Below are 13,844 nucleotides of genomic sequence, written 5' to 3' on the forward strand. Positions count from 1 at the left end.
TACCCCCTCCTCTTTTCTCGTTGGAGAGTCTAGCACTGCTGTCTTCACTAGCTGTGCACTGTTACTTATCTCCTTAAGAACCAGGACTGTCATTGTGCCCAGTCCCTGCTCTAGGGCTAAAGAAGGAGATAAGGAGAGGGAAGATTTCTTGCACCCTTTCAAGCCCTCTTGAACATCCATAGAAAGTTGGACACAGTCTTCCTCCGCACACGCATTTAAAAGTCCTTCAGAGTAAAGGAATATAAAGCAAAGATGTGCATGTAGGAAACTACTTACTACATTGTGGATTTGTCCTTAACTTTATCAGCATTTATTCCTTTGATTGAAAACAAACACAGTTATGATAAGGGCCCTAATCTGTATCTCTTGCACACAAAGTATTCCCATGGAGATCAACACAAATTCAAATGCACAAGCAATATGGGATCATGCTTTAAATGTGGCATTTTGAGATCTGAATTACCCCAACTCTATTATTAGGATGCTGTTGAGAATAAACTGTCTTAGTAGCACGTTTATTTGCCAGCATGAGGAGTGGCATTGGGTTTTGTCTTTCTCCAAATTCTGCAAATCCTGATCCTCGCATGCAGGAGCTCTGTAGTCAATTTGTGTCCCAGAGGGGCAGATCTGTCTGTGGACCTATCTGTGCAGAAGAGAAAGAGAGGGGACGAAGGCATCAGGGCACATTTCTTTGATCTTACCTTCTCTTACAGAAAGACATAGCAACAGGTATATCTTGCATAGCAACAGGTTCAACAAGGACAAGTGCAAAGTCCTGCACTTAGGACGGAAGAATCCCATGCACTGCTATAGACTAGGGACCGAATGGCTGGGCAGCAGTTCTGCAGAAAAGGACCTAGGGGTTACGGTGGACGAAAAGCTGAATATGAGTCAACAGTGTGCCCTTGTTGCCAAGAAGGCTAATGGCATTTTGGGTTGTATAAGTAGGGGCATTTCCAGCAGATCAAGGGATGTGATCATTCCCCTCTACTCAGCACTGGTGAGGCCTCATTTGGAGTACTGTGTCCAGTTTTGGGCCCCACACTACAAGAAGGATGTGGATAAATTGGAGAGAGTCCAGCAGAGGGCAACAAAAATGATTAGGGGGCTGGAGCACATGACTTATGAGGAGAGGCTGAGGGAACTGGGATTGTTTAGTCTGCAGAAGAGAAGAATGAGGGGGGATTTGATAGCTGCTTTCAACTACCTGAAAGGGGTTCCAAAGAGGATGGATCTAGACTGTTCTCAGTGGTAGAAGATGACAGAACAAGGAGTAATGGTCTCAAGTTGCAGAGGGGGAGGTTTAGGTTGGATATTAGGAAAAACTTTTTCACTAGTAGGGTGGTGAAGAACTGGAATGGGTTACCTAGGGAGGTGGTGGAATCTCCTTCCTTAGAGGTTTTTAAGGTCAGGCTTGACAAAGCCCTGGCTGGGATGACTTAGTTGGGTTTGGTCCTGCTTTGAGCAGGGGGTTGGACTAGATGACCTCCTGATGTCCCTTCCAACCCTGAGATTCTATGATTCTATGATTCTATATTTAAAAAATCTTACACCCTACCCAAACAAAACACTGCAATATACACACTTTGACATCAAGGGAGAAGATAAGAGAGCAAACAACATGTGACAGCTGTGTGGTCATGTTATTTAATGTACCACTGGAAGGCACTCAGATACCACGTTGATGAGCATGGTATAAAAACCTATATAGAATAGAAGCTAATTCAATTTCCCCTGATGGTTTGGGTGTCTGTGTGTGTGTGACCAAAAAGCTCAAAGGACACAAAAATCTATAAATAGAAGGAAATGATATAATGTAAATGTGAGATATAAGTACTGCAATTGACTATTACTGCTGATTGTTAGCCAGCAGTTTCAAAGATAGTCAGATGTTTACTTTATATATATAGGATTTATGGGATGAACTATTAAAATTAAAAATTGAGTTTAAAAATACCTAGCAGCTAGGTTAATTTTTTTAGTAAAGATCAATAAAGATGGGGGAAGGGCGTAGCTTGATGATCTACAGCCAAGGAGACAGTAAGGAGCCAAGAAAGCCCTTCCCCATCTCTACTCCCAGCATCAGATTGGAGGGTCATCGCTGATAGAGGATGTAAACAGGAAGTAGCAGGTGCAGTATCAGAAACTCATGGGACCTCCCTTCTGAATGTGTTCTTGGGGGCTGACATGGATCCCCTCCTCCCTATGTGTCTCTCCTGAATAGGTAGGTCCATAGGCAGTTCTGCTACCTCTGGAGAGTAATTAATTTCATGCCCCCTGCATGGGGGAATCAGGATTTGCAGAGCTCTGAGACGAAGGCAGAGAGCTCCTCTGGGCTCCCACATGACCTGACCATGGAAGGGCTATGAAGACACTCTATGCTCTTTACTAGGCTGGCCTGGATGATCATTACTGATCAGGCCACACCAGAGCTCCATTCTGGATGAAATTCACCTCTGTGCAGAGGACCAGCACAAGGCCTAGACACTGTTGAAGTCCCACTTAAGTCCTCAAAATAGGGTTTAAGTGGTGCATGGGCCTTAGGCTTTGATGGCCCTCTGTGCACAGGAGTGAATTTGACCTTTGCATTGAACAATGGCAAACAGAAAAGAAATGTAAAAATCACCATTTATTCATGGGCAATTCATAAACAGAAAAAAAGGGCTAAAATCACTGAATAAATTGTTCGCTGCAAATAGTTCATCGAGTTCTAATCACAGGAGTATGATGCAACATCACACTGTTGCAATGCAGAAATCTAAAAGATAAACATCTGCATCTGCAGAATCCAAGCTTACACAGCCTAATTTTTAAATTTGAGCCTTCAAATCAAAGCAGCAAATTCTGCTGTTACTCAGCTCAGTGCCCAAATGTAGAACTGGGCATATTGATTTTATTTAGCACAAAAGTTTGATATTTGCTCACACATCCTTAACACAATCCCCCCATTTGCTGCTGGTGGTGGAAATATTTATGGATAAGTCCTTACTGTACAGCTCTATGTAGATGTATGAGGTTTGATACATGTGGTACAAAGCATTTTCTTCAGACCTGAATGAGCCACAACCATCTTCAGTTGAAATAGTTCCGGATCATCTAATTCTAACAATGGTTGGGTTTTCAAAAGCTCTTACTATGTGATGGCAGTTTGCTGTCAAGTGTGGTGGTTGAAGGTTGAACTGTCCTATTACCCCTAAAATGATTCTTGCAGAGAGAGGGCTGAGGCACATTGATGACACAATGTAAAAAAGCTTGTAGAGCAGCTACCTGTGTAGTGCCTGCTCTGTGGACAAGCAGAGGACTTCAGTCTCCACTATGTTCGCTCCACAAGCATTAAATTCACTTTTGATTTTAATAACCTAAGTGACCTACAGAAAGTCCATGAAAACTTCACTGAAGGCTCATGAAGTTTCTGTCTTTAAAGAAAAACAGAGATATTCAGCGTAAAATGGCTTTAAAAGTATGCAAAAATGGGTAACCTTAATACACACCTATTGCTTCTGTTGTGCCAAAGTACAGGGTGTTGATATTTTAATTGTGAATTGGATCTGACAAAGCCTTACTTTTCTCCTAATGTATTTTTTCTTTAGTGGAGTACATCTTTATTATTGTTTTTGTAATTTATTTTGATAATGCTGCCTCTGTGGTCAATGAAGTTATTTGTGCACTCCCAGAGCATATTGAGCAGCTTCCCGATGAATCACTTTCCCGCCTTTCTCTGAGACACCAAGAAATGATTATGACAGCAGCAGGTAGGTGATGAATTCAATTTGCCCTTCATGCTCGAGGCTGCACAGTAAATCACGGTACAGTTAGTCACCAGTGTGCAGAGCCGACAAGTACATTAAGGCTCCCTGCAATTACTGTCTCTCTTTCATTGTATTGCATATTCTCTGGGTTTCAATTTACCCCTCTTTTTAGAAGCTTTCACTCCTTTTTCCGTCATTTCCATCACTTCCTCTTCTTTTCATTATCCTACTAATGATGAAACTGTAATTTGCACTGGATTTTTGTGTTTAGCTACTTATACATTTCTGTTTATACCAAATAACCTTAAATGATCCTAGTCTTCCATATATTGGGAGGTGAGACTATGCTTTTAATTTTTATTTGCCAGCAATTATGCTGGTGATTAACCATGTCAATAAATTAGGACCATGGTTCCCAGAAATTGCTTCATACATTGGTATATTACTCTCCTGGGATGGACTACTTAGAATTCTAGCCTCCCTTTTCCTTCTATACTGATCAGCTACCATGTAGATACCTTTACCAGGATGCATCCTAGGATACAAACTCCAACCTAGGATTCAGAGCAACCCAGGATCCAGGGCAGGTGGCAGCATACTCAAATAAATGGGAGCCAGCAGACATTGGCTAATATGGCCGTGGCCCTAGAAGAGTCTTAGAACCAGTGCAGTTGCCCCCAAAAAGTTAAAAACCACTAGATTAGGAGAATAAATCCACAAAACTTTAAAAATATCAGTTATCAAAGGGTGCAAACAATCCAAATGATATTGCAGAGAAATGCAAGACACTCTTATATGGTCCTTCAATACAGGCAAACACTATGCGGTGACTATTGATTCACTGCAGCACTTCCCAAATGAACTTTCAGCTTTTGCTGCTGTGCTATCAATTAAAGTTTAACTGAGCAGAAGACTCAGTGCAGTGACCTTGTGCAGATACAGAACATCCCGTCACCAAGAATCACTGCTGTGGATAAAGGATTGTTACTGTAAGCAGCTGAAGCAGACAATGTTGCATCATGTTCATAATGAAATAATACAGCCTGCAGGCAAAGTATCAGAACTAGAGTCCTGTCAATAGTGAAAAGTTGCTGTACCTCTGCCCAGGAATGAATTTCACCCTCTGCCTCTATACTAGCTAACCTTAAAGTAATCTAGGTTTTTAAACACAAATGGCCTTGGCAAGACTTCCATTGACCTCAATGGGAGCAGACGCAGGCCTATCATATAACATTGACATAATTGAAATAGATGGAGTTACTCCAGAGAGTCAATCTGCCCAATATGTTCACACTATTAATGGTCAATACTAAACACAGTATTAGAAATATAGGGCTAAGTTTTCAACCTTGGGAGCCAAGCTAAAGTATCAGTGCTCAGTTCTGCATTTGGGCACTCGGATCAGTGTTTAGGCACCGGAATATCTTTTCTAATTGCTTAAATGCTGATTTGAGTGCTGAAATGCAGAACTAGGCACTGTAAGTTATGTACATACCTTTTAAAAATGGGCTCACAATGTTTCTAAGGAGATGATACAAAAGAAGAAAAAAAGAAGGGTGCAGTCTCTCCATTTTATTAGGGGATGTAGTCTGTATATGAGAGAAATGCATATCTCACATGAGCTTTGGACAAATGGGATAATGAAAGAGTTGTCATTTTCTGAGTGTTTTTTGTAATATTGATAGTAAGGGTTTTGTATGAACTGAAAGATTGCAACCTCACCTTGTGAGCCATAATACCACATTTTTCTCTAAGATCACATTCTATGAGGTTTGTAAGCCATTAGACCAAGTATGCAGGCCTTCCAAAACCAGGCTAGCTCACATTTAACCATAAGGAATGCGATACATAAACATGTATGTGCAACAGCTGGTGCAGGTAGCATTCTTAGGTCAGGCAAGGAAACAGACTTGTGCACTATTAGATAGCTCCATTTGTGTCACTGTGTAACAGAATAGGAGTGCAGGGCTCCTTTGTTGAGATGGGCAAAGACTGAAAGCTGTGTCATTATAGGAAGCATAACTTAACGATATCATTATCAAGCAACAAAGAGTCCTGTGGCACCTTATAGACTTTACAGATCCAGACTAACATGGCTACCCCTCTGATATATCATTATAATTGGTTAGTTATTTGGATTGCAATTGCACCTAGAGGCACCAGTGCTGGTCGCTCTACAGCCACATGGTATAAAGTCAGTCCCAGCCACAGAGAGTTCACAATCTAGATTACGACAAAATACAACAGGTGGAAGAGACAAACAGATAGGCAAAGGGGAGGGGGATGAGGTGGAAACAGTAAAGTGAGCAAGTTCTCTTATATTAAGGTGAGATGAGACCTCTCCCATCTGCAGTTGTCAGGGTGGCATTGCTTTGTAGGCATCACCTGTGCAGTGATAAGTGACTTTTATTTGTCTGTCTTTAAAGAAAAACAAAGGAATAAAGGTTATTTGTCTATCTGTTTTTTTCGAACGCAGCTATACACTGTACTTCAGACAAGATGCTACATCAGATTCCTTGTCATTAACTCTGGAGATGTATGTAAACTTTTTTAAAAAGCATCACAACTGCTTGTTTTTGAAATGTTTACCAAAAAAAAAAAGTATGTTAAAAAAAGTAACTCCCTTCTGATCACTGCATAGCAGTGGTTTTCAGCCTTGACATCATAACTCCAAGGTCAATCACAAAGTTATTTTCTGAGGTTTAATGCATTTTCTGAATCTAAGATTTCCTTTTTTTTTTTTTAATTTATGTTCCTAGGTTTTATGGTTGCAGCGATAATCTTCCACATATAAATTTCTGCAATAATTAGCCTAATTTAGTATATTCTTTGGGGAATATGCACTGTATGGACTTTCTGTAAGAATGCATGATATTACTTAAATGTTAAATTACCAAATTTATATGCACTGAATCTAATGCCTTTGGTGCAATGAACCTTTAGAAAACTCAACAGCCTATTATATATTAGAGTACTATCATTTCTTCTGAAACAGTGCAAAAGACTGTGTGGCACAGACTCAAATGAATTTGGGGATCCCAGGAGAAAAAAACGTGGATGGTTTTGGTTTCCAGGGTGGGAAAGGGTTGTGAATCCTTTTCCTGAAACATGGTAGGGGAAGAAGGATTACATGTCAATGACATAACCTCTCCTTTCAGTTCAAACTAGTAAAAAGAGTACGAGTTCAATAATAGCAAAGACTATTGAAGAAGGGTAGGGGATGATGTGACAGTTTTATGTTACCAATCTGCCTGAATTATTTTGTGACAATGGTTTAAAAATATTTAATTCTAAGAGAAATATAAATTAGGTTTGATTAGAGAGCAGAAGGGACAATATTTACCAAGTTCAATAAGGTTTAATAGTAACACGAACACTATGAACTATGCATTACTGTCAATAGCAGCAATATCAAGGAGGCTAACAAGTGATGGCTGCAGTGAAGATACTCAGATCTGAGGTTAGATTTCTTCAGTTGATATTGGTCTTATAGACTCTTAAGAATCATTTGTCGGGAGGGAGGTTTTCAGGGAAAACAACCTCTCAGCTTCTGCAGGGTCAAAGGCTACATCTGCTAAGGTAAAGCAAACAGTTTCAAAATTAAAAACTAGACACTTTTGTGGTGATCTATTTTACAGTCACTAAGGAGTCATATAAAAGGCAAAAGTACACCTTTTAAAAAAAATCTGTGCTGATGTTACTAACAACTTCTGACTCAACATTTCTTGGAGTGGAAGAGTTATTCCAGTAACTTTAGTGTTCTGAGTGAGTTTGGCATGAAATAGTGAACAGGTGTTACTAGTATTCACTTTGAGCCAAAGAGCAGCTTTGAGAGAGACTACATCCTATTAGACGTTTCTCTTCACTCCAAGTATGGTTCTTCACACTGAACACTTGTCCCTACTGGTCTGTTTGTTCTTGGCAAATTCTACTTTAGCAATTCGTCTTGAATGACTATATCGTTATAAAAGAAAACTAGACAGTCTGATTAAAGGAAAAATAGGATATTTTAAAAGCCCTGGAGGAAGGCACTGAGACACTGGAATATCAGTGTATGGTCACTGTGTGTACAGTAGAACCTCAGAGTTATGAACACCAGAGTTACAAACTGACTAGTCAACCATACACCTCATTTGGAACTGGGACGTACACAATCAGGTAGCAGCAAAGACAAAAAAGACAAAAAAAAAGAGAGAAAGCAAATACAGTACAGTACTGTGTTAAATATAAACTACTAAAAAAAGGGAAAGTATATAAAAAGTTTTGACATGGTAAGGAAGCTGTTTCTGTGCTTGTTTCATTTTAATTAAGATAATTCAAAGCAATTTTTTCTTCTGCATAGTAAAGTTTCAAAGCTGTATTAAGTCAATGTTCAGTTGTAAATTTTTGAAAGAACCACAATGTTTTGTTCAGAGTTACAAACAACCTCCATTCCGAAGGTGTTCGTAATGCTGAAGTTCTACTGTACATCTCAATCCTGTATTCCTGGTAAAAGAACACAGAAGGTAACAAACTGTAACTTCATGTATCTTTCACCAAGCCTTCAACTCTTTTCAGCAAGCACTTGGCTATGTCTAGAGTGGAATGGTCCCTAACATTAAAGAGGACTTTGTGCCACCTCAGCCCAATAAATGCTTTAGTTCAGCAAACATTCAGAGGTCTTGGGTGAAATAGTGGCTCCACTGAAGTAAATGGGAGCTGTGCCACGATAAAGGGCAGGAATTCACCCTATGACTCCTCTTCTTGATCTTTCCCATAAGGAAGAGGCTAACAATAATCAGAAGACCAACAACAATTACTCTTTCTCAGAAGTATACAGCTCTTTAACATCCAGAGCATGCCTTCCAAAGAAATGCTGATTAAAAAGGCCTCATTAATTAACTAGGAAGTCAGTTCATGGAGAAAAGATGAGACTGTCCATTAAATCACGGTATTTATGTAGAACACTGCATACATTAAATCAGTATTTATGTAGAACACTGCATACATTAAAGAACGGTATTTATGTAGAACAGGAGTTCTCAAACTGGGGGTCGGGACCCCTCAGGGAGTCGCAAGGTTATTACATGGGGGGTCGCAAGCTGTCACCCTCCACCACAAACCCCGCGTTGCCTCCAGCATTTATAATGGTATTAAATATATTTAAAAGTGTTTTTAACGAATGGGGGGCACCAGTACACTCAGGGGCTTGCCGTGTGAAAGGGGCACCAGTACAAAAGTCTGAGAACCCCTGATGTAGAACACACAATGGGGTAGAGTTGAAAGGATAAACAAGTACAGGAGTTTGCAGTTCCACTAAGGCACAATAATATCTACCTGAATTGGGTCACGGCCATGGTTTTAATACCAAGGATATTTAGCGCATGGATGAGAATGTGAAAAGGTATAAACTGTCAAATCATCTCCTAAGGGACTGGATTTTTCCATTGGATGTCCAGCCCTCATATTAGGAAGATTTTTCTCTGATCAGGAAGAAGAGATTGGCCCCTTCAACAGACAAACATTTCAATTGCCTGGAACCATAGGGTTAACCATGACTAGCTAACAATGTTAAACACATCTTGCTCCTGTGTACACCAACTGTTAAGTCATGTTTAACACTGTGTAATTGGCACAACTCCTCTAGGCTGTATTTTAACACAACCTAATGTTCTAGTCCAGTATCTAAGTGCCATAGCATCAGGGTAGATCATTCTTTTCTAAAATGTACATCTACGGCTGAAGAAGAAATCAATGAGACAATGGGAAGCCTGAAAGATGGAAGAGACAATAACTGTCAAATTTAAAAGAAAATGTAAAATAATTTATTTATGTATCTTTAAATGGAGAATCTGCTTTGTTTCATTTTTACACAGCATTATTTAAAATGCTAACTGTTTTAATTCAAATGTTGGCTCGGAGTGAGGCTTAATGGTGACCACAACTCTGTTCCCAAAAGCAGGATACTGAATTTGGAAAACTCTCCATCCCTAGCCAAATTAGTGGGTAGAATGCAACTGCACAATCTGTGAAAAACTGATATGTATATTGGCCCATCTGAGACATATTGTCATCGATGTGGCCTCTAGATGATGTGGAAAGAGATTGATGGGAGTTGATTTTGGTAGAGAGTTATAAAATAATTCTCCAAAAAAACCCAAAACATTTTTTAAAAATTATTAGTTGGAGCTGAGAATAGGGTAAATAGTTGTCTGGGTGGGACTGATCACCGAGAAAGGGAGCAGATGGGCCTAGGGAATTCCTGGCAGAGATAAGATCACATACAAATGAGTCTTCTCAAAATAAGGATACGACTGGGAATGGGCAGATGGAACACTGTAAAGGCTGGTGGTAATATGGCCAAAGAATACTTCATTTTAATTAGTAATTTTTTAATTGAGAGCATTGCAAAGAGGAATTGGGTGGGATTGGGCAGCTGCAAAAGGACATCTGGGACAGGAACAAAGGCTGGTAGAGATTTGGGAAGAAAACAAAGGCATTGCTTTATTAGGTGGCTTGACAGCACTGGGTCATATGTGCCTGGGTCTGGCAGCCAGCTGGGGACTTCTCTTATCATCCTGGTAGAGATAAAACTTATCCCAGGGGTAATACATTTGGTCCAACTTGAGAAAGTGACATGCAGACAGCACTGCTCTTCAGGATTTCTAGCAGGGCAATTTGTGGAACACCATTGATGCCATCCTTAGTGGAAATCCTGAATTAAATCCAATTCAATTATCTGAAATAGAGGCAGGCAGGTAAGGAAAGATGAAGTTGGGATCAAATTCCTTGTTCAGTTTGTTTTTAAATTATGTAAAGCCAACATTATACTGGACACTTTCTATTTTAATATTTTTTGTTTGGTGTTCAGTGAAGACAAGTTAAATGTTTATTGCTATTGATGTAGTGTCTGGTTCCCATGTTTGATTGATTTATTTATTTTTACGGTTTTTAGTAAAATGAGTAATGATATCATTTGTTAGTCATAGTTCATTATTTGCAAATTGAGAAAAGTGCCTCAAACTCAAGGAAATTGTTAGTTAAGATTTTATTTGTGACTAGCAAAGAATCTTCTCAAAAGATGGAAAATGAACTTGGTGGTGCTTAGTAGTATATTGGACATACAACATGGCTCATTAAGATGACAACTTTAAGAGGATCGATCACAAATTCCTGGTGCAAGTTGAAATGCGAATGACTCAAACTTGTGGAACTTACTAATACATTTTTACTCACAACGAATGAAACGTCATTATTTGTTTCGGAAACAGACCAAACACACTCTGAAGCCATAATCATAAATAATTAAACAGGATATTTTTCATGACTGCATATTAATTTTCCTTGCTAAATATGGAACTATTTAAAAAAAACAGATTAAGGTCAGTAGAAAACAAACAAACTGATCCCTAGCATCAACTGCTTAGTAGGGAACGGTAATCTAGGCCCAGGAGATAGATGGAGGCAATTGGCTCAGAATTCAACAATACGCATCAGCCACATAGCCCTCTCCAACAATGCAATGTGAATAACTAAATATTCAGTTTGGGTTCAAACCCCTTTCCCCACTTCTCACACCCCAAAAACTGTTTTTTGGTCAACTGGAAACAAAATGTTTCATTTAGATTTTGAGGGCTGGTGGTTTTTTGTTTTTTAAGAATAGACATGGTTTTAATTTTTTGAGGGAAAAAAAAAGGGAAATTCCAAAACAAAACTTTGTTCTGACATGAGAAGTCACATTTTTGCATTTTGGAAATGCTAAAATTAACTGTTTCACCATTTCCATTTTGGGTTTTTTTAGATTGAAACCATTTGTTGAAATCAATTTGAATCAACCTGATTCTGCATTTTTCAGTGAAAAAAAAAGCTTGGACAAAAAAATTTCACCCCTCTTAATGTTTAGATACTAAAAAAAAAACCTTGCCTGCAAAACTAAAACATTTACTTCTAGAATTCACAAAATTATTTTTATGATCTAAACTGAGCCTTACATTTCAGCTAACATCTCATTGGAACCAAGCTGATATTTTGAAACAGAACTGTTCTTTCAAAGTCACATATTATTCCACAAAAATGTAGTATTACATATACTATGCCATATCCTCAGAAGGTGTAAATTGGTGTAGATACATTGAAAGTCAATAAAACTGTGTCAAGGATCTAGCCCATTATTAATGTTATATTGTTATTAGTATAACTTTCATTCAAAAACTATTTTAAATGCTAACAGGTATGGTATGGAGTAGCACCAGTATGGTAGACGGTTCATAGAATCATAGAATATCAGGGTTGGAAGGGACCTCAAGAGGTCATCTAGTCCAACCCCCTGCTCAAAGCAGGACCAATTCCCAACTAAATCATCCCAGCCAGGGCTTTGTCAAGCCTGACCTTAAAAACCTCTAAGGAAGGAGATTCCACCACCTCCCTAGGTAACCCATTCCAGTGCTTCATCACCCTCCTAGTGAAAAAGCTTTTCCTAATATCCAACCTAAACCTCCCCCACTGCAACTTAAGACCATTACTCCTTGTTCTGTCATCTGCTACCACTGAGAACAGTCTAGATCCATCCTCTTTGGAACCCCCTTTCAGGTAGTTGAAAGCAGCTATCAAATCCCTCCTCATTATACTCTTCTGCAGACTAAACAATCCCAGTTCCCTCAGCCTCTCCCCATAAGTCATGTGCTCCAGCCCCCTAATCATTTTTGTTGCCCTCCACTTGACTCGTTCCAATTTTTCCACATCCTTCTTATAGTGTGGGGCCCAAAACTGGACACAGTACTCCAGATGAGGCCTCAACAATGTCAAGTAGAGGGGAATGATCACTTCCCTTGATCTGCTGGCAATGCCCCTACTTATACAGCCCAAAATGCCATTAGCTTTCTTGGCAACAAGGGCACACTGTTGACTCATATCCAGCTTCTCATCCACTGTAACCCCTAGGTCCTTTTCTGCAGAACTGCTGCCCAGCCATTCGGTCCCTAGTCTGTAGCAGTGCATGGGATCAGGGCCAGCTCCAGGCACCAGCTTACCAAGCAGGTGCTTGGGGCGGCAACTCCGGAGGGGGGCGGCACTTTAAGGTATTCGGCGGCAATTCGGCGGAGGGTCCCTCACTCCTGCTCGGAGCGAAGGACCTCCCGACGAATTGCCACAGATCGCGATCGTGGCTTTTTTTTTTTTTTTTTTTTGGCTGCCTGGGGCGGCAAAATCCCTGGAGCCGGCCCTGCATGGTATTCTTGTGTCCTAAATTCATTCAGTCAAGCTATTTTATAAAATATATAATTGTTACAAATAAAGGGTAAAATCTTGCCTTTATTGAAGAGAATGCAAATTACTTCAGTGAGGTCAAGATTTTATCCACAGTGTCTCCCTATTTGAACTGAATTATCAAATGGAGTTAATAAACCCTGTTTTGCCATTTTGATAGAGTGGTGACATTCCTGATAGAGTCCTGACATTCCACCACCATTATTGGAACCTTACTAGGAAGTGTATTAAAACCCTGGAAAATTATAAATAGAGAGAGAGGAAGGAGAATGTAAGATGGAGAGGGAAGAGCTGCTATGCAAATGTTTTTGTTTGTTTTTTTTAAAAGATCAATGGGAACACATAATAAAATCAGCCTTCCCACCCACCCCCAATCCCTTATATTTTTAAAAAAATAAAACAAAATCATTAAATCATTTAGGGCTATTTTATAATCACATTAATAGATAACTTTTCACATGTCATCCTGAAATAATCAACGCACTCAGGTGTGTGTGTGTTCCCCTGGTATAGTCTTAGCTGGTTGTGGTACCCTGCCTGCATCTTTTTGTCTTATACAAACATGCGAGGCATGGCTGTTGTCCCAGCAGGATTCATGCCTAGTTGGGTTTCATTTCTTAACTGCAGTTTTCATAAGGGATTGTGAAAATTAAAGTTAAAAATGTAACATCATTTCATGATATGGGTTGCATAAGCGGCATTCCACTGAAGTCAGTGAAACTATACCTGGGACCAAGAGTCTGGGGGGCACATATTTTTGCAGGGTTGGGGCAACAGAAAGCTCTTCTCCATTAACTATTAATATTGCTATATTATTTATCTATAGTCAGCATCAGGAGCCTGTTGTGCAAA

The sequence above is a fragment of the Mauremys mutica genome, chromosome 6 (assembly GCF_020497125.1).
Source record: "Mauremys mutica isolate MM-2020 ecotype Southern chromosome 6, ASM2049712v1, whole genome shotgun sequence".
Taxonomy (NCBI): domain Eukaryota; kingdom Metazoa; phylum Chordata; order Testudines; family Geoemydidae; genus Mauremys; species Mauremys mutica.